Here is a 26,656-nt window from a genome sequence, read left to right on the forward strand (position 1 = left end):
AACGCATCCCTGTGGCACACGTTTAAGCTTATTTTCGAAGTGGCAAAAATTACATCAATATGCTGCTAAACCTTATTTTGCATTTTTCTTAGTTATTTGTTATGTAAGGGTTATGAAACTTACATGGTGTTCATAGAACACTCTAATGAATACATTTTGAGCATTGGAAAGTATCTTTGTAGTCAAATAATGCTTAAATAGAGGGTGCCCATTTTGCCCCACATGCCCATTTTGCCCCGCTTTCCCCTACTTGTACTTCCCGGGACAGATTCAATTAGATTTGTGGATGTCGAGAGATTTGGCATAAAGCCATGCTGTGTCATTTGAGCTTATTGATGACAACTGTAGCGTTACATTGCATAAACACTCCAAAAACCGAGGAATTTGATTGTTTTAGACATTGTTCTTGAGAGCAATGTACATGGAAAAAAGTTGAACAAGTGACATTAAAAACGAATTGATTAACAATTGTTTGCATGCTTAACCAAAAGAGAACAGTAACAGATTCTTCATCCATTGAGATTTCCAATAAAAATGCTTGCAAAATCGTTTCCTTAATTTCCCAAGATGCTTTGCTCCATCGGTTGGTTGTCTGGTGCCAATCGAATGACATGCCCAGCCCATGTCAACGCTCAATTTATAGCTCAATTTAGCTAAGATCTTACCTAATTTCGCTCAATCAGATACAATCGTGGCTTAATCTGGTAATTTGGTGTAAAATACAAACTTGCAGCATTCAAGACTGCCAGCACAGGATGCAACAATGATGTAATGATGTACAGCAAACGAGCAAAGAATTCACACCAATCCGTTCCGATCCGATGGGAAAGAATTTGCAAACCTGAAGTCTGCAGGATTGAAACCTAATTAGAGCCACATTTAAAGATGCCAACGCCAGCGTAATTATGCTGATTTTTTTTTTTGTTCGTTTCTTTTGGTGGGAAAACAACGAACACACGCAAGCGGGGATCAATCGATCGGCAATAAATTGTAGCGCAGTACGACCACTGAGACTTCCTCATCTCGCGGTGTTAACGTTTTGTTTTGCTTTTTGTTGATGTTCAATTGAAGTGCAGTCTCCTCCTGCCGAGCTCCTTCTACCGAGCAGCCGTGGACGGTTTGGTTTGAAAATGGCTTTTAACTTAATTAAACACCTCCCGAGATCGGACGGGGCTTCTCCTTTTTTCAGGCAGGACGGCGGAACACACACCCATCAAAGGTTCATCAGCTCAGCACACGCACGCGACCGGTGGCACCGGAACGCAGTCGCCAGCGGTCGTGGTGACACATACCGCGCATGCTGATGTTGCTGGAAGAGATGCTGCAAAATGCAAATCTTTGTACACAAACAGCCACCCCCACCCCCCCCCCCCCCCCCCCCAAACATCCAAGAGCAACCTGCACCCGGGATGGAGCAAGGGGACAGGAAGGGTGCAGATGACAACTTTAATTCGTATGTTTCCAAACAGCTCGGAGTTCGAGGCAGAGTCGGCCGGTAAACAAATCGACAAATGGTTGCCGCTCGTTATCGCTCCTGGGTTGGAGGCTCGTTCCAGCGTGCGAAGCATTATTATCCACACTCGCAACAACAAAGTTAGAGGTGCCCACGCGCGTGTGTGTGTGTGTGTGTGTGCCGGGAGGGAGAAATTGGAAATTTTGAACGGCGGCTGGAGGGAAAAGCAGTTCGTTAAGCAGGAAACGATATTTCGGATCGAATTGGGTTGCAAACATTGGAGCAAAAACACATATTCACACACACAAACACACACACTCACACACACGGTCGGTCCTGCAGGCATGCGACGGAAATGATAGGATAGTAGGGGGGGCTGGGTGGGCTGGGCTGGAAATCCGGTTCAGGGACATGTGTAGAAACATGAAGTTTGTGCTTTAGTTTATATTTTCGTACGCATACAGATAGAGCAAGGCAGACACACACACACACCGTACCGGAGCAAAAACGGGACCGGGATAATTTTTACGCTACACTATCCTGTACCTTTTCCCCCCGCACAAACCCCCTTACTCGGTAGGGAAAGCGACCGGGGAGGGATCCTAAAATTTTTGCAAAACCTGAATGTTTTATCATTCCGCGAGCCATTTTCCGAGCCACACACAAAAACCGGGACGTGTTAAGCAGACTATTGATTTTCTGCCCCTTCTGCCGCTTCGTCGGGTGGTGGTGGGGGCGGTTGTCACCACCATTAGCCGTTCCCGGCCAACACGTTGCTGCTGCAGTCGACAGGTTGCTAGGTTCGGGCAGGCGGTAGGTGTTTTGTGCAAATTTTGTGCTGATAACAAATCGATTGAAATGGATAGTGATCGGCTTTGCGCCTTTCCACCACTGCTTCCAATCCATGCCTTCCCCATCCACCAACGATGTCGTTTGCATTTGATGCATCTGCCTATTGCTCTTTCTCTCTCTCTCTCTCTCTTTCATTGCGCGATGTTCCGGATAGTGCCGAGAGTCCTAGTTTTTGAGCTTTTAAACAAATATGTTTGTCGAAAAGGCGGAAGCACCGAAACGAACGATCCAGAATGGTGGTGGTGGCGCTAGGGAAACGTTCACCACTACCTTCACTTCTTCTAGCAGGATTTGTTTGGGCGGAACGGAGGTCTTGCTGACTTTTGCCGAAGCGATAATTTATGGACTTTTTGTTCAGGTCTCGGTTTCGGTTGTTGCGCTGGACTGGTTGGCCCTGGCACACAGGGCCTAGCCAGCGCTACTGCCCGGGTTCGCTATGCTGTGCTGTGTTGTTTGTGTGCATCCTGTGCACTGTGTGCACATTGAAGTCGGCGGTTGCGGGAGGCCATCGAGGCTAAGAAACGCCGCACCAGACACAAACCCACACACGCCTTGCTCGTGTGCAAGCGAAACTGCGGCGCACAAAAATCAATACCTATATCCGGGAATAGGACTCTCCCGGTTATTGGTTCTTGATTTATTTCCTCCACCTCCACTGTTGTTAGTTGTTGGTGTCTTTTTTTTTGTTTTTGTTTGTTTCTTGTTCAGTTCTTCAGTGTTTGTGGAGACCCGGGGGGGGGGGGGTTAAGAACTCCATGGACGCAGCACACAGCAAGCGGAGCGGATAAACTAACAATATTTCAGAAGCCGTTGTGCATCGGTTTCTGTAATTGTTTCGGCCCTCAGCTGGCACTTGGCGTGCTGCCTGCTAGCCAGATGGTGACCGTCCGACGTTATTCTTGTCCGAAGCGACCCGCGTACAAGCATCGGGAGCATTTGGTCAAAGATGTTGATCCTGTATTTCATGATAAAAGTTTGTTTGTTTGATGCTCGCTTAAATTTACTGGAATATTCTCCAAACTCCCACTAGAGCCTAAGAACTTTGAATCTAACACAGTTGATTTTTTTGTGAGTTTATTGGAAAGTGAGCAGATATTGTGAACTGCTCCGAATTCTAGGTCGTTGAAGTAAGGATGTCTTATCCACTACTCTATTCTACATCTCAACATGATCGACATGTTCTGTAGAAACTCAAGATGTGTGTTATCAGATTATCAAAATTCTAGCTACTCAGAAGATCGGTACATTACTATGTGGGGAAACTTGAGATGCTTCGGAATGTCCTATTAGCTACCCCAGCACAAACATCTGCAGCATCTTCAATTAACATTCTTCCCCAATGTCTCACCAACCCTGCTTAATATCTCGTCAAGATCATCATACCGGCATAAAAATCACATTAAAAACCAGACCCAAGCCCCAAAACCCTGACCCAGCTGTGCTGTGCTGATGTCTCGAACGTGTGTCCATCACTGCGTCCAGTGCTCCCGCGGATGATTGTCCCGATAGCAGCAAGAAATCACAGTTTAGCTAATTAATACTTCAATCTTCGCGCAAGGGTAGAGCATGTAGTGCTGGAACTGGACGCTGCCGAACTGTACCGGGGCTCCCCCAGTGCCACCGCTGGTGGTAACCGGGTTCTGGGCAGATACGATCGCCGCACCGGGTGCCCTCGGTAGAGCGGACGAAAACGGAAACCCACCGCGCGCACGCACCTGGTACACGCGGGGAATGGAGAACTTAATTTTTCGGCAGGATTCCGCTCCGTCATCAATTATAAGTAGAAGAGTGAAGTTCCCTGTGCGGGCTGTGCGTTGTGGTCTGGTTTTTTTTTTCTCTGTTTTCTTCTCCCGGCATGTTATCTCCGCTGTCTGTTGTTTGTTTCTTCCCAATCGCAGACGAACCCGTTTCTGAAATGCGTACCTTTTTCGATGGGCAGGTAGCGCTAACACGGGGCTAGCAGACACTCTGATCTCCGATCGAAACAACGAGAGTGGACAAGAACACAAGAGAACAGGCACAAGAACGAGATCGAGATGCGTGTGGTACACCGAGGCACCACTCACTCAACTGTATAGAATTTAAGATTTTCGGTTTGTTGGCCCGCCTTGGCGTTTGCGGCAGCAATGCGGAGGCTTAGCGAAGGTGCGATCATCGGCTAGACAGAAGAAGGCAGCATGACAATCGTCGAAATCCGATCAGTTACAGTTTGCGGGCCCGAGCGATGAGCAAGACGATCTACAAGCGTTTGCGTTTTGCATGACAAAGTTTGCCGAGTCAGTGCCGACACACCAACTGACACAAAACACAATCACACACACACACACACACACACACACACACACACACACACACACACACACACACACACACACACACACACACACACACACACACACACACACACACACACACACACACACACACACACACACACAGACAAACCGGCAGTGGAACCTGGAAATTAGTGGCATTGGAATATAATCAATTAGAATGATTTACAGTACGAGATCAATGTAAATAATTGATGGAAATCACTGGCCCTTGAAGTTCGGATAGAGGAAGACAAGTCCCGAAGACCTCCAGCTGACCGACGCGCGCGCCACCGGCAAGGGATGCAGTGGATTAATGGGGAAAAGGAAATGATTTATTTATGGCCGCACGGCTTTTCTACTGCCATCGTCTCGGAGCTTCCGACGACCTTTTTCGGATACATTATTCAACCAAAGTCATTCGCGGCGGGAGCGGAATGCCGGCGCGGGAAGATGCAATCGAGATGCTTTGTTTTGGTTTTTCGCTTATTTATCTTGGCCTGATAGGTTCGACTGGTCTGAGAGAAGGAGAACGCGAGACAGCGTACGCAAATGCTGTGGGTAAGCGATGAGGGCAGGATGAGTGGGTTTTATCACATGCGGATGAAGGTTGTTTTTGTTTTTGCTGGTTGGTAATATTTACGCTTGTTTGCAGAGCTTAATTTGCAACCGGATGAACCAGAATATCTGTTTTGTTTCTTCATATTTGGTGCCATAGCTGTCATAGATGTTTTTGTTTTGCTTCTTCTGGCAGTAATGGATGTGTTGTATCACTCAGACAAACCTTCATACAAAGTTACAGGTATCATAATATTGGATTAACTTTAGATTTTGAGATCTTGCTAGCGACCTCTATCCCATAACGACAAACATTGAGGACTTTAATCTATAAAACTACAAAATTCTCCAGATGTGGATTTCGATTACTTGTGCTCAAATAATCTTGTAAAAATCTGAGGATATGATGCTCAATCGAATTATACGTCGTACCGTTGCTCATAAACGAAGATGAGAGTAAAATTGAGTGCGCTAGAATACGGTTGATTGTACAAGATAATGCAGGCAGAGACAACAGTCTTGCTGAGGTATAGTCCCTTGCCTCAGGAATAGTAAGGTTAGAAACTTAGCAAGAGTATCATTTCTTGTTTGCAGTGGCTATTAAATCCTTTCAAGTTGGCTAGTACATCACATTTTGTCTGGGATTTATGTTTTTTTACCAACAGAGTTCTTATTTCAACTTCCGTGAGGTGCTAGAAAGTATATCTGGAATGTATTTCACCCATTGATGGTTTCAACTTGAGAAGTCCTTGATAGTCGGTAAGTTTAGCTCCTACAGATTTATTACAAATTGTTACACTTACAATTTTGATTCCGAAAGTGCATCCTTACCTCAATATTGAGACATAAATCGGGAAAGTATGAGGGATAGGAATGATTTGCGCATCCCCTTGTCATTGCCATATGCAAACGCTCGTCCCTCGGCATGTGGAAGCTGTCAAAAGTGAACTAAAATCGGGACGTGACTCGGTTACCATCCTGCTACCTTGCAGGAGGAGTCACCTCTAGCGAAACAATTCAATTTTGTGGTAAAATAGCATTGGCTTGGGTGTTCTAGCCCAAAACCAAACAACGCACAAAAACAAAACCCCCGCCTGTGAGAAAGTGAGCGAGTGGAGTGGAACAGTAAATTTCAATCAACCTTACCCCGGCGGGACGCCCGGACGTTGCGCTTGCGAATCGCTCAATTTAACGCCCCAAAACCGTAACGATTTGATTCCGACCTAGCCGACGCACTTGAAATTCCGCTCGTCCCAAATATTCCGCTCCCGCAAAGAGAAACCAAGCACAAAAAGTTTAGGGGAAGTTGGGCTGGATCATAAAACATAAAAGTCGTCGATTGTTGTCAAAGTCGGCAGGACCGACGCCTGCTTGGAGATGGAGTGGCGGGGGGGGGGACTCGCCTCGTAATCGGACGCTCGTAATCGTAAGAAGTCAAATGGATTGGGTAAACGGGACGGAGGGCGGGCGAAAATGGGAGAGGGGTTGCCAAGGGCCGGGATAAGAGCTAAAGTAGATAAACGCTGCCAATCCCACGGAGAAACGCAAAGGAATGGGGAGCCTTCGGGCTGCTAAGACGCGCGCGTTGCCCGAAATGAATGATGCTGGGCGGACGCGAAAAGGACGCTGCAAAGGGTGAGGGAATGATTTCATGGTGCATGCCAAAAAAAAAAACTCCCATAAAGCTGGCCCAGATGTCCAGATGTGTGTGCGTGTGTATGTGTGGCTGTCCTGGACCTGGACATCCTGTGAGAATGGGCAAGTGAGGAACCCGCTACGCAAACGTGGCGTAACATCGGTACAAAAAAGGGGGGGAGTAGGGGGGAAGGGGGGGATACTCTGCAACGACAGAGAGTTGTGAGTAATTTATTCGTCCCTTCGAGTGCTTCGCCGTGCTCGTAAAATCGGGATGCCTCCGGATCAAAAGAGCACGAAGCAAAAGGCGCACGTCCACCGAGGAAAAGCACCGAGACTGCGTAGGGAAAGAAAAACACAAAAAAAAGGTAAAGTTTAAAAAGAAAGCGAGCGAGCGAGCGAGCGAAGCAGCGGACTGCAACCTTCTGTCTTGCATGTGACCCGCTTTTAAGCGCAGTAGTGTTTTGTTTTTTATGCTGCTGCTGCTGCTGCTGTTGCTTTGTTGCAGCAGTCCGCGAAGGGAGAAACGGTGGAATAAATGAGAAGCAAATAAATGAGTGAATGGCGGCAGTGCGTTGTTTTCTTTTTTGCTGCTTGTAGTTTTCCTTCCCTGCTGCCGCTGCGTGCGTGTGCTGCTGCAACGGCTCGCGACTCCGCTGGGTTTGAAGAAATTGATTTTGCCGTCTCCCTCAAGGACGGTTGCGAGCGCCCGCCACGCGATGTGCTTGTAAAACAGAGATTAAAGATGGGAAAAAGAGAGAACAAAAAGGCGGCGCTGCGCGTGGTAATCGGCGTGGAAGAGAAGAGCAGAAAAATTATCTACCCCGTTCTATACCCACTCGCCTCTCCGAAACCCTTCCCTTGCAAGGCACAAACCCCCCAGCGGCGAAAACAAGGGAACGAAGAGAGAGAAAAAAAGGGCAAGCGAAAGGGGTTTCCGTTTAACTTCAGTTCGACCGCTCCCTCCCCGCGCGTCCACCTCAGTCGTTCGAACGGTCATTAAATCGCTCGATTTCTGTTTAATAATCTTGTCCCGGTGGGCCATCCCCGGTTGTGACCGCGGTGCGGGAGCACCCCGTTGCTGCCACGCTTCCCGCCGGCTCGATCAAGATGAAGGATGGAAGGAGCAGCGAAAAGGGATGCAGCGTTCGCGTGGCCCGACCGGACCAGAAGCAGATAAAGGGAGGGGGGCGGAGGGGGGGTGGGGGTGGGAAAGGGCACGCTTGGAGGTCGGTGTTCGCGTGGCGCTCGTTGGCCCGGGCATGCGAATAAACGTGGCGGTTGTTACTGCAGCGCGAATTGTTGCCCCCTTTTTTTATGAAGTGATTTCGTTTCGCTTTTATTTTCGACTTTGTGCGATTGTCTTGGAGCAAAGTTTTCTCTCTCTCTCTCTCTCTTGCTTTAGCTGCAGGATAAACCGGGCCGCTTGAAAATGAGTTGAAAAGTGTCTTGGAAGGTAAATAGCATCGTTATTGCGCTTGACATTAATGACACTATGAGCTGGGTATTAGATTTTTAGCGTCTTCCTATTTATTGGTTTGATGAGGCTTTAACGAGGCTTGAGGCTGCATAAAAAAAAACATAACTTCTTTCGGGTACGGTTGGTCCGTTTGACATTTGCTGGCATGCAAACGAATGGTTCAACAAACTGTCGAAACGTACGCATATGCGCAGCGAAACAATCACTCGTCAACCTTTCAAATGACGAACGCTTTTTTAGCATCTTGTCAGAAACGAGGCAAAGCGCAACCGATCAAAAGTGATTTCCCATCTTTCCTCGCTGAACAGATGTTGGACGATGCACAGATACACATACACTCGCGCACACACACTGGAGAAGATGCAGCAACTGGCCATCATTTATTTACTACCCTCAGCCGACACAAAACACACAGCCGTGTTCCAGGCGCTACGGCGCTCTGGAAGCGTGGCGGTGGGCTGGAACGTGCACAATCAGAACCTGCCCTTCCACCCCCCGAACACCGCTTCCCTTCCCAGCCAAAGGAGGAAGGAAAATCTTTCACTCGATCAAGCAACCGATAGCCTGCACCGGCCTGAACCGCTGGCAGCAACCATTTCATTGCGCTGAACTCTCTGTAGGCTGCAGTCGTCTGCGGTGCAGTGGAGAGGGCTGGGCACCCGTGGCACCGGGTGGGTGATTAATGGTACCTGTTGATCCCACCCAGGAAGTGATCTGCACCAAGGCAAAGGGCTGCAAAGGATGCAGCACGCTCGCCCACTGCGGTGGTGGCGGTGTGGTTCTAATTTTCCACGGCAGGCCCTCTGCGCGTGCAAAATTAAACAGATCGGAGGCAGTGATAGGGCGTGCTGGTTGCCGGCACTTTAAAACGGTAACGGTCAGCGAAGGAGCCGGCTGGCGGCCCTTGCCGCGCGCAGGTTCCGGTGAGATAATTGTCTTGGCTTTGGAGTCTGAGCGCTGAGCGTAGCAAAATCGAAAAGGGGTAAAGTATTGGCAGAACGGCGCGCGGTGAACAGGCGAACCTGGTGAGGTGAACTGTTGTAATGTCTTGTCTTTAGCGATGTGCAACTGGAACTGAAAATCGTACCATTAACGAGCCTGGGATGCTGAACCCATTATCTGACCGGGAACTGATACTGAATGTATACTGCCTGGGAAATTAATGGTCCAAATAACACTACCAAACCTTAATCAGACTCAAAAGGACACGCAACGTGATCGGAGTTTTGCATAGGATGTATTGTTTTGAGATGTTCGATTGGAATACGACGAAGAACAAATGTGGCACAGCTATGATGCACCAAAAACTGTACTTTGCTAAGAAATGCAGCAGAACACTGCAAGAGAAATAAAAAGCAAACACCTAGCTTTCTATGAAGCCTAAATGGAGTCTTTCTGTGCGGTATGCAAACCAATTCATTGTCTGAAACTGATCACAAACGTATCTTAAGATCCTGAAGCTAAGCTTGAACTTCTTGATATCTTCCTTTTTCGATTCAGAAGTTGATATGCGTCCCATCCCGATGCGATGGAACTGATCGGGAACGTTGTTCAGAAATTAGTCGGAACATAGAGCTTGAAACCAATCCTGAACCTCATTGAATGATCCTAAAATCAATTCTGATGCCCTCGGTGATTGATACTGATTCAAAGCCCGAAACTGATTCTAGAAACTGAACACTGAAAAAAACCTGCTACTGAGCTTAAACCAGTTCTTCAATTTATTCGCTGTTAACTCCAAGGTTTAAGACCGTACCTTTCCAAGCAACTGATGCGCAGATATTCGTAGCCCAACTAAGGCACAAATCTTGAGAATTGCAGGATACATCATGAAGATGGATAAAATTAAAAAAAAAAAACAAGCCCAATGTCTTACTTAAGATGTTCTATCTTCTAAGTATTAATGTAGGATTGCTCAGGATGTCTTTTTATCATAAAATCTTTGAATTCTTAAGAAAAAAAAGAGTTGACGCTATGTTATTTTAAGATGTTGTTGATTTTTGACTGTTTTTTTCTTACCTTAAGGGTATGTAAATTTGATTAAATCAAAAAGATTTTAAGTAACTCTACGAGTTTCACGATAGTGTTAATAAAAAAGGAACATTGGCTGCTAGTCCAATATTGCAGTCATTTTTTCAATAATTTAAAAAATAAAATGTTAAAGCCCAAAATGCTGCCAAAAGCCCGATATCTTTGGGAACCTTTCGAATATGTTAATGAACCTAATGCAAGTGTTACTCTTCTTTTGAATACAAATAAAAAGATACATCGCCTTTAAACGTTTGTTGTACATATGTAAAGGTGAAATATTCAAATGTACCCAACAGTGGACGCAAAACAACTTAATTTTGGGCTGGGAATTCCAATCAAGCACCACCTACAGGACCCGTTCAAGGCGTTTCAGTACACACTGCCACCTCCCCTCCCCCTTTCTACTCCTCCCGCACCGTCAAGGTAAAAGGCGCAACACTGCAACATGCACCGCACGCTCAACATATTGCAAAACAAAAATCCCCCCACCGTATCGAGACGCTAATTTGAGCGCCAACCGGGCTGGGCCCAACAACACTGCGGTCTCGAGCACAAAACGGTACATCACCCTCCCCAATCTGCCCCTTCTGCCCGGAACCGGAAGCGGTCAGAAAACTTCGCTTTTCGCCGAGGATCAAATGGGCGATGGACGAGCGCCATTGTGGTCCGGTCCCGGGCCGCAGTGTCCCGGTAATGCCTGGATGGAAGTGAATGCGATTTGTGTGGCAAAATATGGTTCCCCAACAACCGCCTTCCTCTGGCACATAGACACACACACGTACATTCCATCGTAAAACCCACCCAAGAGAACGAATGATTTCTAAATTACATTCATTGTTGCTCGGTCTCTTGTTGCTCTCGCGGAGCGATGGACATTTGCGGGCACAATCTAACGTAAATAAGCGGTCCGAGCGTTGCCGGCCGCTGACTTCTGGTGCCTGCTCCATCAACAGTGAACAACACAGCATACATGCTCCCGCACATACGGTCAAGCTCGTTTGGTCAAGCAATCGGGATTTTATGATGCGACAAACATGATCCTTTTTGTCTGTTTCGATTGCATCGCTGTGAGAGAGTGTGTGTGGGGATTTTGTGTTTTTTTGAGGTTTTTGCTTTTTTTTTATTATGATGCTCCTCTTCTGTGTGTTTGTGTCTGCCTTTTTGTGCAGCCCAGAAACGCCATCACCGAAAAATGCCACGCAGATAAAACGCAATGGCTTTTTAAATGAGATTTCATCAAATTTATTTACATTCCCGTTACTTCTTTCGCCGCTGGCCAGCCCGGACCCTCGTTCGTCTGTTGAAGGGCTCTCGAAAGCGCTCGCCGCAGCGAGCGGGAATAAATTTGAATCATAGCCAGGGCCACCCTGCCCCATGCCAATGGCGTGCCGAGATTGCACAGCGGTGCAACAGTTGTACGACTGACCGTACCATTCTGCGTTGGTGTGATGGTGGGTTTGCGCGCTTCAGAAAACAAAACGAAAGCACAAAAACAAATAGAAACGCTCCGGACCCGCCGGCCATATGAAGGATTGAGCAATTTTAATCAAATTTCCCAGCCAAGCGCACAGTAGGTCACTGAGGTTAGGCGGCAGCGGCGCTGCAATCACTGGCACGTCAAACTAGCCCGTCGAACCGTCTTGCTCGGGAGCTGAGCTGCTGCTGCAGTGCTACAGTGACAAAACTCATTTTTGTGCCCGGGAACTTTGGACGACCAATGACGGAAGACCGAATATGTAAATATAAATATTGCACCCACCCGCGCTGCAAACCCGTCGGTTCGTCGTCTGCCACACTCGGTCGGTTCATTAATTGCCAAGAATCAATAATAACATTCTGCCCAAGCGCATCTTTGGAGCCCGGGTTGGAGTAGAGCGAAAGAGAAAAACACCCTCACACACACACACACACACACACACACACACACACACACACACACACACACACACACACACACACACACACACACACACACACACACACACACACACACACACACACACACACACACACACACACACACACACACGCACACACACACACACACACACACACACACAAGCAATCTCAGCTTCGCCAAAATGGTAAGGAAAATGAAATACACACAGCCCCGGGGGCAGACAGAACGAGCCAGGAACGAGCCACGGCGCGTACCGCCGGGTGAAAGTCTCCGCCCGCTGTCGGCCGAATCGAACTCCACCCGGTGGCTGCCCCAGCCTCGGTCGCTCGCGAATAAATTAGCCCGGACGCAGCATCGATACACAGAAGCTGCAGGCTTAATTTATGCCAATCTCAATAATAATAATGGAAAAACAAAGAGCGGAGAAAAAGTAAGAGCACAGCAGACCGCGGTGCAGATAAGCGGTGCGATATGCTGTGGATGCGATTAGGTCCGCGTGGTGGCACACCACGGCTGGCTGGAGGGGAGAGAGGTGTCTTCGGTGGGTGACGATAATTACAATCTAACTTTTGCCCGCCAGGTGCCCGGTGCTAAGGCGCACATACCAGCCAAACGCACACACTTTAAAACTGTGCTTTAATGCAAACAGACGGACGAACGGAGAGGCTTTAAATCGTTGTAGTTTGAGCGCTTGGTGAAGTTGGTGAAGCATTGTACCTTGTTGGGGTGTTCACATTTGCAATTTTTCGGGGTAAAACAAATCAGTTTACCAGGACTAGAGGCGATGTGTAAGGGGAGATCAATATTTTGAAAGCCGTATCACTCCTTCCCCGAGTTAAAGGTAGAGTAAAGTGTTTCCTTTCTTAACGTTCATTTGGGGTTTGTTTTTGGCAAAAGAGTAAACAAAAAGGGCATTCAGGACAGAGAGAATTGACAAAGGAATTGTCAATTTTCGACAGATAAATAAGGCTACAGTTTTGGTAGCACTTTTCACAATAAGTACAAAGTTTTACCTAAAGCCGATCAATGGTCCTTCGAACCCGATGGCTGAAAACTTAGTTATCTGACAACAAACGTTCTTAAGGAACGGCCAGTTATTGTAAACTTATCCAATATACATTTCTGATAACATTTTTCACAAACACGCAAGCAAACGTACAAGCTAGAATAAAGGAATAATGCATAATGAAATATCTGAGGTAGAATAAAACTTAGTCCTTCGAACCGAAAGCCAAACAATGGTCCTTCAAACCCGATGGCTGAAAACTTAATTATCTGACAACAAACGTTCTTAAGGAACGACCAGCTATTGTAAACTTATCGAGAATACATTTCTGATAACATTTTTCACAAACAGCAAGCAATAAAGGAATAATGCATTATGAAATATCTGAGCTAGAATAAGAAATTAGTCCTTCGAACCGGATGGCGGTTGGCTAAACAGATAATTATCGGTATTGCATTCGCCACCGGCATTCTTTTCCGGTAACTCAGCAAGTTACACTCCCAAAATAACGCTTACACGGTTCAAGGAGAAACCGCCTAAACGTACCAGCAAACATTACTTTTGGTAATTTACTTGTCGTAACAACTCAGCCGTCCCGCAGCAATTTGCCGCTGACGTGGAGTTTGTTTTGGAGCTCGCAGAATTTACACTCACTAGCAGAGTTTACGCGCAATCACCGCTAGGCAGCAATTCGCAGAAGGCTACAGTTGCTTGAGGTTATTTTGCGGGCTGTAAGCTGAGCTAATTTATCATTACTTTCAACACAAATTTCAGCTTTCCTCTTCGCAATGCCGGGATGCACTAGTCCTGTCCTGTGCATTCTTGGTAAATGTATTGCCTTTGCGTTAGCGACATAACTATTTCCGTTCGAAGCTGCGGCTATGATGAATTTAATTTTAAGATCTTGCATGTTAGGCCTCGTAGATTTCTGCAATAGCCGCAGTAAACGTCATGTGAAGTTACCGCGATAGGGATTACTTTTGAAATATGTTTGCAGATTGCAATAATGACAAGTTAAAATACAATTATCTTTATCTCGTATCTGCTGAATTAAGCGTTCCCACCAACTGCTCCGGTGGACTGGCAGTGTTGTTAAAACAGCCAGCGCTGTTCAGCCACAATCGCATTACCCGACCACCAAAGCGTTAAACGCACCGTATCAACCGTCCAATGTATATGTATTTATAGCCCCTCGTTTGTTTCTATCCAATTATTTGCCAATGCGATTATTACCGGACCGGTGTATGTTTCTTTTTTTTTTTTTTTGTCGCTCCAATCACCAGCTTACATACTACGCCCGAACCATTGGCCCCGTGCACTGTTTTTCGCGTGTAATTTATCCTCTGGCCAGGTACAGTACAGATGTGTCAGGTGCGTGCAGAGCCAAAAATGACAAGTTGGGGCGAACAAAAAAAAAAACAAAAAAAAAATACAAACACACACACGCTCACAAAACTGACCGGGAAAAGCAAGAAGCCAAAGCTGACGACCCCACTGGCCGGCTGGAATTAATTTATTGACTTTCTCGCTATCGGATTACAACGAACACTCCCGAACACGGGCTGTCAGGGACCGGGGTTGGAGGAGACGGTGGTACGTAAATCAGCCCGATTTTGTCGCGCCAACAACGAAATTAGCTCACACCTGGGGGGACGTTGCCGGAGCAAAAATCGGGTGACGTGTGCCCTCGGGTAGGACTTTGCTGCACCAGGGCACCAGTTGCTGCTGACGCCGAGTGCCTAAGTCGCAGCATCTTCCCCGCCCTTTCCCCGCTTGCCGTTGTTGTCACAAGCAGCAGCAGCAGCAGCAGGCCAGCAGGGTGTCTGGCAGGCCGCGAAGGTGAGAGAAAACCCCGTGAGATAATCATCACGTGAGGTGAATTTAATTTTAATCCGCTGTCAATTTCAATTTCAACGGTATAATTGAATGTGTAATCGAGCCGAATTGTTATTTTCGAATGCAATTTATTTCACGCATCGTGTGGCATGATTCGCTCTCCTGTACCACCCCCCCCCCTTCCCCCTTCAATACGCGCGCTGCTGGCTGTGTGTGCTTCTAAGAACTGAATATATGTACACGAGGGCGAACAAAGGGGAGGAAGAGATGAAGTGAGAGGGAATGTGATTGAAACATGGAATTGTGTGTGTGTGTGTGCGATTGAATGTGGTAATACACGAGTGAGCGGTCGATAGACAACGATATGCCGATACTGCTGACGTTAACGCGTGGAACGCGAAGATGGCGTCGGTATATCAGCGAAACTTGCCTGGCGCTCTGGACCAGCGCGGACGGAACGAATCCATTTTGCGAGGGAGAGGCAACGGTGGGGCGAGACGCATCATACCCTGTCCCCGGCACCATCGCTGCTGTGTGAGGGAATATTGCACCGGTGTGAAATTGGCCGACCTAGACGAGACATCTGCGTGCGAGCAGAAATCGAACCATTTTCGATCCGGAGCCCCGAGGCTATGCTGTGCTGCCCGTTTTCGGTGGTGCCGTCGAGCGCCGGGGGCTGACACAGGAAGGTCGAGGGACTTCGAGAACAGTTCACTTGTAAATAAATTAACACACACTCGAGCGGAGCATTTCGGGTGACAACACAGAGGTGGCCAGAGCACGCCACACGCCAACTTGCACGGAACGGGGCCAGGTTACCAGGTGGGCCAACTTTTACGCACACGCACACCGACGGTGTTTGGCTTTCCGATAAACGGGGTACTGCTGCTGGAAACACGGGGAAATTGCACTCCGTTAGGCAGCGGGACCAGTAACAGTGTTGTACACACAGCTGGACGCTGTCAGCTCGAACGACAAATGCTCACTTTAATTTGTTTGAATTCGACAAAACTTCCGATGCTCGCTTTGCTAACTTTAGCCACACCAGTCCGCTGGCTGGCTCGATGAACGGAGATCCGAGGAACCGTACCAGAATAGCCCCAAACCGGGGGCACTTTGGAACAATGAATTGCAGGCTGACGAGACGAGACACCTTGAGGGCAATTAAATTGAGTGGCGAGTTCAATATCCGCAGTTTTATTTTCCGTTGCTGCAGAATAGGATCGAGATTATATGCAACATTGGAGATAAGTTCAAGATTATACAAGAGATTGCACATTAGATCAAGATGCTGCAGGTGTGATGTCCTTCAGGCTAGACTAGATCAAAAGCTATATTGCATGAGGATGTAGTCTTATCTTCAAGCTAGGTACTGTTGGAGCACCAGCACATAATGATTAACTCTAAGTAACTTCAGAGACTTCAGGCATTGTCTTTCTCAGTACATAGGATGCAGGTTACTGTTGTGATGTATGGAGTGCACCCACAACTCCGATCCGACTCCGACTATTGTTAGTCCGATTCCAACTCCGGCAAAATGGAACCACTAGATCCGCCCGGAGTCGTTTGGAGTCGTCCGGTGTCGTTCAGAGTCATTCGGAGTCGTCCGAAGTCGCCCGGAGTCGTCTAGAGTCGTTCGGAGTCGTCCGTAGTTGTTCGAGGTCGTCCAGAGTCAATTCGACCGACTCCAGATGACTCCGGATGACTCCATCTGCAGCCGATTCTGGATGACTCCAGACGACTCCGGACGACTCCGGACGATTTCGAACGACTCCGAACGACTCTGGACGACTCCAGACGACTCCGGACGACTCTAACTCCGAGTGATTCCGAACGACTCCGGATATTGCAGCGAGGACCACCCTTCCAGAGTCGATTCCGAATTTTTCGGAGTCGGATCGGAGTCGACTTCGGATTTTTACCAATTTTCCCCTTCGCTAATGCAGGTATTTAACTCGAGCGTCATATGCTGTCATAAGGGATCTACGCTTCCTGCTCGTCTACATCTCTGTTACCATAAAATGCAAAACAAAAATCTGGAGTAATTCCAAGATTCCACAGGAAAGGATAATGTCAGAAGTTTACTCGAAATGAACGACTTGAAAAGAGCGATATGCATCTAGGCTCTAGGTACCTCACCCTACGACTGTACGCAAGCGTTGCGGTAGGATTTAAAGCATCCTGCAAGCGGAAGTTGAATATTCCAATGCTGCTATCAAACATAATAGTGACAATTGAGATAACGTGATCATCTTTGAGTAATTGGCTTCAGTGTGCACCCGGAACAGAGCCTACAAGGAATCCATTACAATTTCGCCTCTATCTGAACCATTATTGTGATTGATTCTGATATCTCCGGATCTCCTCTCGACCGGCAAAGGAGCTGCTGCTGATCCTGCTAGAAAACGGCCCCTGTGCTCTTTACGCTTCTCGATACCGAAGTTCAATTTCTAATATCAGCTCACCCATCGCTGCAGCAAGCGCTAGAAAATTAACCACTTCTGCCCGGTTATCTCGCTTGCAGGCTTTCGTGTGTGTGTGTGTGTTGACGGGCGCAAGGATTTGTGTTCCTTTCTGCGCTTTCTTCCCCATTCCAACTGCCAATCGTGCAGTGTGGGATGGGTAGCGGTATTCCAGTTAAAATTACACCTTCTACATTCCCTCTGCTCACCCCTACCCGCAAGTCACCCAACAACGAGCTCAACACCTCGGTGTCGACACCAAAAAAGCAGGGCCAGATCCCTTGATGTACGTGCCACCGGCACAACACCGACCGAGCCGGGCGAAGAAATATGGCAAGCATCTCACACGCACGGGGGCACGGGGACGGAGACACGGGCGCGGCGCGGTGACAGCCTAAATCCTTCCCCAACACACACACACACACGATCACAGACCGATTCGGTGGCATGCTAAAGCGTTTGTTGGGAGCGCACGAGGCGGGGCTGGGCGGGCATAACAGAAAGCATAACAGAAAATCACGTCACTCACTACCTTCAAAAATATTACCTTTCAGCAGCTAACCTTTTGCGCCGGGAAGGGATAGCGTCGGGGAGGCGAAACGGCACCGAAAAAGACGCCCTCACACCCCCACACCGGCTACGTGGGGCGAATTTCCCTCGACGAATTGGGCTGGATGTCGGGGCGCGGCTGTCGGAAAGAAAATGGGAAACTATATGAGCACCCAAACACACACATACACACGGCACTGTAAGCACATTATCACGATACGCGAACGCACATTTGCAGCAATCACGTGTTGGAGAGGGGTTGTTTTTTGGTGGAACAGGGGGGAAAGCGGGGGGGGGGGGGCGGAAGCGGGAAAGGACATTCTTCGGTCGTGTGGCAAGTGTTTCAAGAGCGAAAGCAAAGGAAGGGAACGCCAGCGGAATGGTTATGATGTTGAATTTTTATTTCTGTACGTACATTCCCTGTCCGCTCCTTCTGCGCCTCATGTGGAATTCGTGAGTTCTGTGTGTGTGTGTGTGTGTATGTGAATTACACACGGGATGCGTTACACACAGCGGGATCGCTATGCAAAACAGCCATTTCGACATTATCGCTGGGGCGGAGAGAGGGAGAGCAGAACAACGTGTTTATCAATGGAGAAACACTTCTAGATTTGCTGACGGCGCTAGAGCGGCGCTCGCATGCAAAACTCGGGACCGCCTGTCACATCGCATCATAATGTCGGCATGCCAATCAGCCGCGCATAAAGCTTTCGGCCTGCCACCGTGAGGACGTCGAGTAACAGTGTGTGTGTGTGTGAGCACACGGACACAGCCCGGCGGCATAATGTATGTTGGCGTGCGTTTGTGGATCACTTCAAAGAAGAAGAACAAATGGCCACGCGCATGTCTGAAGCTGGTGAGATGTTATTTTCTTGGAGAGCACACGATAAGATTTATAGGAATGCACGAGATAGTGTTAGAAATTAGGGGAAGCAACACAATTAACGCTAGAATATTAAAGAGCCACTAGATCCTCCAACGATTCTAAACGACCTGTTACGATGTCTTTCGACTTCCAGGAGTTATCCCAATCTCCAATACAGGTCACCCAGGAAGTAACGAAACCATCGCAGACATCCCGAGCAGCGTTCGCTGCTGCTGCCATGTGAACAACGCCCAACCGTCTCAGCACCAGGCTCGTGTTGGAGCTTTCCCACACGCCCGGTGTCTTCCCACAGGCATTCTTAGGCATCGCTTTCGTCACACGGTTTTGCGTACCTCCGGAGCGAAGCGACCTCACAGCAATACCGGAAACCCGGCCTGCAACGAATCGCAGGACAGCAGTGCTCTCCAGTGCATGGAAATGGATGCTGTCGGCTGGCTGCCCCACGGACTGGAAGCGTAATTGTCATTAACAGGGAAGGTGGTGTGGATGGCTGGTGGTAATTTCTTGCTCTCCAAACATCTCGCCCGTCGAGCGTGAAGTAAGCGGCCCGAGAAGGTGCCGGTTTGTGCCGATGGGTAAGCTCGTTTCGGGCGGTGATGCCACATTCTCAAAGCCCGTGTCGAAAAGTGTGGAAACAGCACGGCACGGCCGAAAACGGGACGGAGGGAGGTGATCCGAATGGCGACCTTCGATGGTTCGGAAATCGAATGAAATCGAATTATAGTCAATAATCACAATAATTGGTTCGGAATCGAATGATGATATGCCGTTTTTTACCCTTCCCTTTCTCTCTTCTTTCACAGCGGCCTTGCGCGAGAAGGGTGTCTGAGAGACACAGAGAGATGAAGAGAGAAAGAGAGGGAAAGAGAGAAAATGTATCGAAACCCAAAAAAAAACATATTTCGACCTGGGAATTCCATCGAGGTGAGGATCGTTTCGATTCCGGTGATCAATTATTACACAGAGCTCCCATTTGTGAACCGCGACGGATCGTACGATCATCGGCGCGATGACGAATAGATACGTGGCACGAATGTCCCCGATGGATCGAGGTTGATGTGGTGAAGGGCATTGCGAAACTGTTGGCACATTGCGAGGTCGTGAGGTAAGCGTTTAGCGCGTCTTGTGCCGCTTTGTGCGTGGAAAACGGCGCCAAATGGAGAGCCCTGGGTAATGCGAACTCCAACAGTAACTCTCCAAATCAATAAGACATTAAGCTACCATGATTTTCTGAAGGATGTATTAAATAATGTTAAGAAAAAGAAACTGAGTTTCTGTTTCTGAACGTATCCTTCGAATTTTGTTTTCGAAATAAAGGCATATCAAATGCAGTTTTAAACAGTTTATGACAAAATGAATTTAAAAACTGGCATCAGAAATGAAAGTATTTTTAAAAAAATTGGATTATAAGCAGTCAGATGATGACATTCTTTGCCAAACTATTTAAAGTGAAAAATCAAAAGTAGTTCCATAAAATAGTTGACATTCAATCTTCAAGGTGTTGAAAGACTTCTACTAAACTTGTAAGCATACCTTGAACTACTTCATACGCGCTACATTGAATTGCTTACTTCAGGAATTTTCCAATAATAAACTCCACACCATTGCTCCGTATCGCACCGCGCAGCGGCCTCACGGACGACGCTGGGCAAAAGCTGCTGACACGCCGGCGGTATTCGCTATCGTCAGCGGGAGCATCGGGAGCATCGGGAGCGGGACATTGTCGGCAATTAATTGCCCAGGTCGACCCACCGGCAGGCAGGCCTGCCCATCACAGCCCGGTAAGTGTGGTTGTAAATTCATTTAAATGCCATTATACAGTCCCATCAGGTTTTGTCCATTTGTTCTGGCGCAATTTAATCGGAAAGAAGGTTCGGCTCGTGTTTAATTTCTGCTTTTCTTCGGCGCTGTTTCAGGTTGCTGCTCTTTGTGCTTTGTATTTCTTTGTGTTTAAAGAGTTGTGCGCGACATTAATACTTCTAGTTTTTATTACATATTGTGTTAAGTTTATTTTTGGTTTGTATTTACAATTTATACACTGTTTGGTTAGGTTTTTCTGTTTGTATTTTTAACTATTGATTCTGTTTTTTTTTTCTTACAATGTTTTTCTTCTCAGTAGTTTGCAATGTTTTCTGTTTTTTATTTCAAAGTTTTCAGATTTTACTCTCCCTGTTTTAATCTCAAGCTGCCATATTTCACTTGAAAACGGCACTCAGCATTGTTTTTTTTTTTTGTTGCTCCCTTCGCATCGTATCACTTACATTGTGGCAACACGCCTCCAGCTCCTTATCAGCGCTGCCGCTCCATCGACTACTATCGGAAAGTGTTTTAAAATGTGCCCGCGCTTTGTGACGAAAGCCGGACACTACTAAAACGATGGCCCCGTAATGGCACGCTGGGAGGCGCGCAACTTCCGATGGAATAAGTGCAGGCAAATGCGGCCTTCAGCTCAGGCCTCGCTCCAGGAGCGGCAACAATAAAAAGCGAATGAAACCATCCCTGATGTAGGGCAGGCTAACATGAAACCCCTCCCAAGCAAGCTAATTACAAGCGGAGCGAAAGGGGAGGGCAAGCGGCAGCACAGGAAGTACATTACGCTGCCGCTTCAGCGAGTACGGCGCAAGCGAGCAGACCGTTCCCGCATTTTGCAGGGACATCCAATTTCCCATCACCGAGAGAGAGAGAGAGAGAGAGCCGAGCGAGCGCGGGCGCCCGCCTTCAATTACGATTCCGAATTCCGCCGTTGTCGCCCGCCGGGGGAAGGGGAGGGACACGCGAGCGCTCGAATGGCACACCCACTCCAGGGCCGCCATTATCAACGGTGCCAGCACGATTATCCTAACATCATCATCATCATCATCGTCGTCGTCGCCGTCGTCTTCCAAGGATACGACCGGGCTGACGACAACGGCGATAATTACAACTTACCCGCTGAAATAAAAAGGAACCATCCTGCCAGCCCTGCCCCCCACAAAATGGTGAAGCAGCAAAGGAAATGGAAACGGGCCATAGATGCTGGCAGCGGGTACGGCAGATACGTATCATAAAGCCATATAACAATCCCTATAAATAACGATTATTATTATCGCCCTTCCAGCTGCGCGTATTATTGCAAGATAATTACATCGATGCTTTTTGATGAGCTATTGATTTGGTGAGCGTTCTAGCGGCGTTCGGTGGGGCCTGGCAGTGCTAGAACGACACATTTTTACTGCGCTTGTACTGTATGCAGACGTACGGGAGGCGATATTTTCCTGTACCAGTACCGTAGTAAGTTTGGCGTTCTGAGAAGAAGAGGGAGAGCGCACAGGAATTCACCGAATACAAAGGCGAAATGTTTGCGCTAATTGACAGCGTGGATGAGAGGAACGGTGTGCTGACACTGTGTTACACGTGTCAGTATTACTGGTTATGCGAGCGAACCGCGCCTGCCTGTATGCAATTTACATGACCCGGCAAAGGCAACAGCGCTTAAAAATGCTCCAGCACAATCACACTGGGGCATTGTGCAATGCAAACGCGTCAGCCTTTTTTGCCGGTCTGTATGAGTGCAAACAGTTTAGCCTATAACTTTGCAGCAGCACAAATACTTTGGCAAATGCAGTTTTTGTTTTTAGTTTATTGTCGTCCCATTCTACAGTTGATATTTATTGCCCGGCTTAGGGCATACATATTTCATTGCTTTTGTCAGCGCATCCAGGCGCGGAACTGTCAAGCGAAAGCCAGCAACCGTTCGCGGAATTTGTAGCGAGGCAGCTGTCAAACCGTACCCGAGCACTGTCAACACAATCTCGATCCTCGGCAGCAGGAGTGTTAGCAGACGGCGCAAAAAGCAACAACAAAAAGCGCTGATTTTCCTCGGCTCTCGGTCGTTTTCGGGGGAAGAAACCTAAGGCACTGGCGTTGATAGTGATGTGCTCTTCGGAGGGCACTACGACTCCGATTCTAATTATTGATTATTGTTCGTCCAATCCAGTCGTGTGGAGTTGGAGTCATCCATAGTCAAAGTAGAGCGGAGTCGGCCGAAAACCGAATCAAACAGGAGTCGGAGTCGTCCAGAGTCGACCGGAGTCAAAGTCGGCTAGAGTTGGAGTCATCAGAATTGGAATTAAAGTTGTCCAAAGAAGAAATCATCCGGAGTCGGCCGGGATCAGAATCAACCAGGACTCGGTTTCGTCTGGTATCGTGCGGAGTCGAAGTTGGCAACAATTGGAGTCGCCAGAGTCTGAGTAATCCGGAGTAGGAGTCCTCCAGAGTCGGAGTCGTCCAAAATCGGAGTCGTCCAGAATCGGAGTCATCCAGAGTCAAAATCGTCGGGATTTGGAGTTGTCCAAAGAAGAAGTCATCCGGAGTCGGCCGGAATCAGAATCAACCAGGACTTGGTTTCGTCTGGAATCGTGCGGAGTCAAAGTTGGCAACAATTGGAGTCGCCAGAGTCGGAGTCCTCCAGAGTCGGAGTCGTCCAGAATCGGAGTCGTTCAGAATCGGAGTCATTCAGAGTCAAAATCATCGGGAGTTGAAGTTGTCCAAAGAAGAAGTCATACGGAGTCGGCCAGAATCAGAATCAACCAGGACTCGGTGTCGTCCAGAATCGTGCGGAGTCGAAGTTGGCAACAATAGGAGTCGCTAGATTCGGAGTCGTCCGGAGTTGGAGTCAGTCAGAGTTGGTGTCATCGGGAGTTGGAGTAATCCGAAGTCGGAGTCGTCCGGAGTCGGAGTCATCCAGAGTCAGAGTCGTCCCAAATTGGAGTCGTCCGGAGCTGGAGTTATCGGAAGAAGGAGTCGTCCTGAGTCAGCTGGAATCAGAATTAAGTAGAAGTTGGAGTCACCTTGAGTCGGAGCCGCCCTGAGTTGTCTGTGTGAATAATGCTGGTCGGGACTAGCTTCCGCAGACGGTTCCAAAATGTTCGTAGTTGGATCGGAGTCGACTTCAGATTTTTGCGAAGTGTACCCATCACCAGCCGCCAGAAGTGGCAAGGACGAGCTGTTACTGATTTTTTGTTGTTGTCATTGGCGGTGTTGTTGTCTTGGTAAAATTAATCTCTCGCTCTCTCCCTCTCTCTCTCTCTTTCTTCCTGTCTTTAGCTAATCATACGACGAGCGGGGGCACTTGCGGATTTGCGTAAAGTGTGTGTTTGTGTGCACGCAAATATTGACGTGCTAGGTGGAGGATCCCACCGTAGTCAAATTAATTTCGATTAGTTTTTGCTACTGCCGCCTAGCCGGCTGCTTGGAGCGGGAAGATAAACTAATTAAGATATGGGTCGCGCGAGCACGCGCGCGCACATCAGGTTTACTGCTGCTGCTGCTGCTGCTGCTGTGCCTTGGAGGGATGATCTGGCCTCCGGGGAAAACCCAACCACCAGCGCCAGCCTACGTGGGCGCCCATTCGCCCGCATCTTGGTCGCGTGTGTGCCGCTGGGAGATGTTTGGGAGGACATACAACAGCACGAGAAAAAAAACAAAGCAAAAAAAGTGAAGCTCATATTCATATCGCGCTCTTCCGGTGACGCACGTCAGAGGATGCAAGACGAAAACAAAATTAGCTGCCGCTCGCAGGCAAATGAAGATATTGAAAAGCTATCTTGGTCGTTTGATTGCTGTCGTGCAACGGGAAAAGGGGGGTGGGGGAGGAGGTGGCTGGTATTATAACAAGACGATTGATAATCGCTGATCATGCCCGTCCCTTTTTTGTGTGCTGTGGTGCACGATAAGCGCGTTTTGTACGGCAAATTGCATACTTTTGAGGGGGGCAATATCGATGATGGAAGGCTCCGCGTGGTGCTTGTGCGCAATCTGCATGACCCAAATTGGGTCCTAATAAGCCTTGAGCGCTCGGTTATTAAACTTTTCAACCCATAAACATCAGCGTGTCTCCGCGCAGCTTTGGTTCCGGCAAGGGAAGCGTTTTAGTTGAAGCATGCTAGAATTTTATCTCAAACATCTCGCTCTGTTGCCCCACCTTTTTCGATGATTGCCGGATCCGGATCTCGCAGTATGCCCTCGGCTCGTCTTTAATGTCGCGCTGCTGTTATACATCAACTCTTTGAGCGAGCAGGAAGGAGACGCGGCAGTGCAATTAAAGATGTAACAAAGAACTTCCCCCATCGGACCTGGGACATCTTGTAATGGGTCGCTTTTGAGCCCTTGTTTCTTCCGTCAGAGACAAAAAAAAAAAACACGACCGATGATTCCCTCCGGTGTGACTTTCGACTTCCCGGGCCGGACCGGGAAAGCTGAAATATCAATCACTAGAGCGCGCGTTTTGTCGCTCTACCGCTCGACAGCAGTGCCTGCTTCTCAGTGGTGTCTTAAGTTTGTAATTATATCCCCTCACACACGCTGAACCAGCGGTGAGGGAGCTCTAGTGATCGAACAGATGAAACAGAAAAATCCTTCTGAATGGTGTTGGAGGACAAAAGGCCGCTGGTATGTGGAGGGGATTTTAATTACCAACTTTGCGGCAAAAAAAAAAAAACACAACCCAGCCAGGCATTGAAGGGAAAGAAACGCACACACACGCATATGTATCGATAGTATTTTTTTCTCTTTTCTCACTCTGCGCTCCTCAATTCTCAGTCTCGTTTCCTAATGTCGCGGGACGCAGAATTCTTCCGTCTCAACTCCACCTGCTCCCTCTCCTCCACTTCCTCTCCCATCCATAATGTTTTATTGTTCCGCTGTTATGTGTGTGTGTGTGTGTGTGTGTGTTTTTATGTGTTTCTCTTTGATTTCCTTTGATTCATAATTTAATTCCTTAACCTTGCCGTCATTAACGCCCCTTTCTGCCCTGGCCCTTAATCACGGACGTCCGCTTTCCAAAGCCGCTGCCAGTGCCGGTGAGAATTGTTCGTGCTTGCGTGTGTGTGTGTGTGTGTGTGTGAGCGAGTTTGGTGAGTGTCATTTACGCGCATCCAATCCCCCCCCCCGGGAATGACCATTTTCACGGCCAAACGAGCATAAAGTGCTTTTCGGACCCCATTGCTGGATTTATTAACGGCCAATAATCGGCGCTTTTCGGGTGTTCTCTTCCCTCTTCTATCTTCCACACCGGTTACGGTGGCTCTGGGAAACGAGCCGGTTTGTTCGCTTCTAATTATGCTCATTTGAAGTCGTCGATCTTTACGGCGGAGCCGCAACGCCGGACCCTGTCAACGGAGCGGACGTCAGCGAGCGTCATTCACTTCCGGACTGTATCATCTCAAGAAGAGGCACTGGTACACACACACACACACACACAGAGGACGCTGGAATTATACATTCCTAATGCTGCTCTGCTTACTGCGAGCAAGAGTCATCGCACAATCGTACGAGGGTGTGTATCAAAATAGTTTTGTAACTGCACCTTTTAAGCCTAGCGGTTCTGCGTTTTTCGAGGGTGGGCCTAGCGCCGAAATTGAGCGATTAAACTCGGCCGGCCGGGTTTTTGGCGCGTCCATTAAGCTTAAAAGTAGCGCCAGGCTAAGCCTACGCCCCATAGGCGTATGTTTTGTCTCCCACTGGTGCAGCTGGGGGGGATGGTCAGCGCCACTCCGACAATTAGCAGGGAAGTGCACTAACGAGCGCTTAGCGAGCTGCAGCCGGCTCGGCGTGGCGCTAATGGCGAGATTAGTTTAATGTTTTGCGCTCTCCATCCCCAAAAATAATTTTCAGCAAAAACGGCCCAACACACACACACACACACACAGGTGCCTGT

At 48.2% G+C, this 26,656-nt stretch overlaps 1 protein-coding gene across 4 annotated transcripts in view; it reads right to left on the minus strand.

The window, feature by feature from the left end:
* LOC120906221 (irregular chiasm C-roughest protein-like) overlaps nt 1-26,656 on the minus strand; it is a 219,185-nt gene that overhangs the window by 118,126 nt on the left and 74,403 nt on the right. For 3 of the 4 annotated variants that reach the window (XM_040317735.1, XM_040317734.1, XM_040317733.1), the window contains exon 2: nt 18,073-18,213. The exons of the other annotated variant lie outside the window; for it this stretch is intronic. The gene's annotated coding sequence lies outside the window, so the exon portion shown is untranslated. The remainder of the gene's footprint in view (nt 1-18,072; nt 18,214-26,656) is intronic. 4 annotated transcript variants of the gene reach the window in all.

The sequence above is a fragment of the Anopheles arabiensis genome, chromosome X (assembly GCF_016920715.1).
Source record: "Anopheles arabiensis isolate DONGOLA chromosome X, AaraD3, whole genome shotgun sequence".
Classification (NCBI taxonomy): domain Eukaryota; kingdom Metazoa; phylum Arthropoda; class Insecta; order Diptera; family Culicidae; genus Anopheles; species Anopheles arabiensis.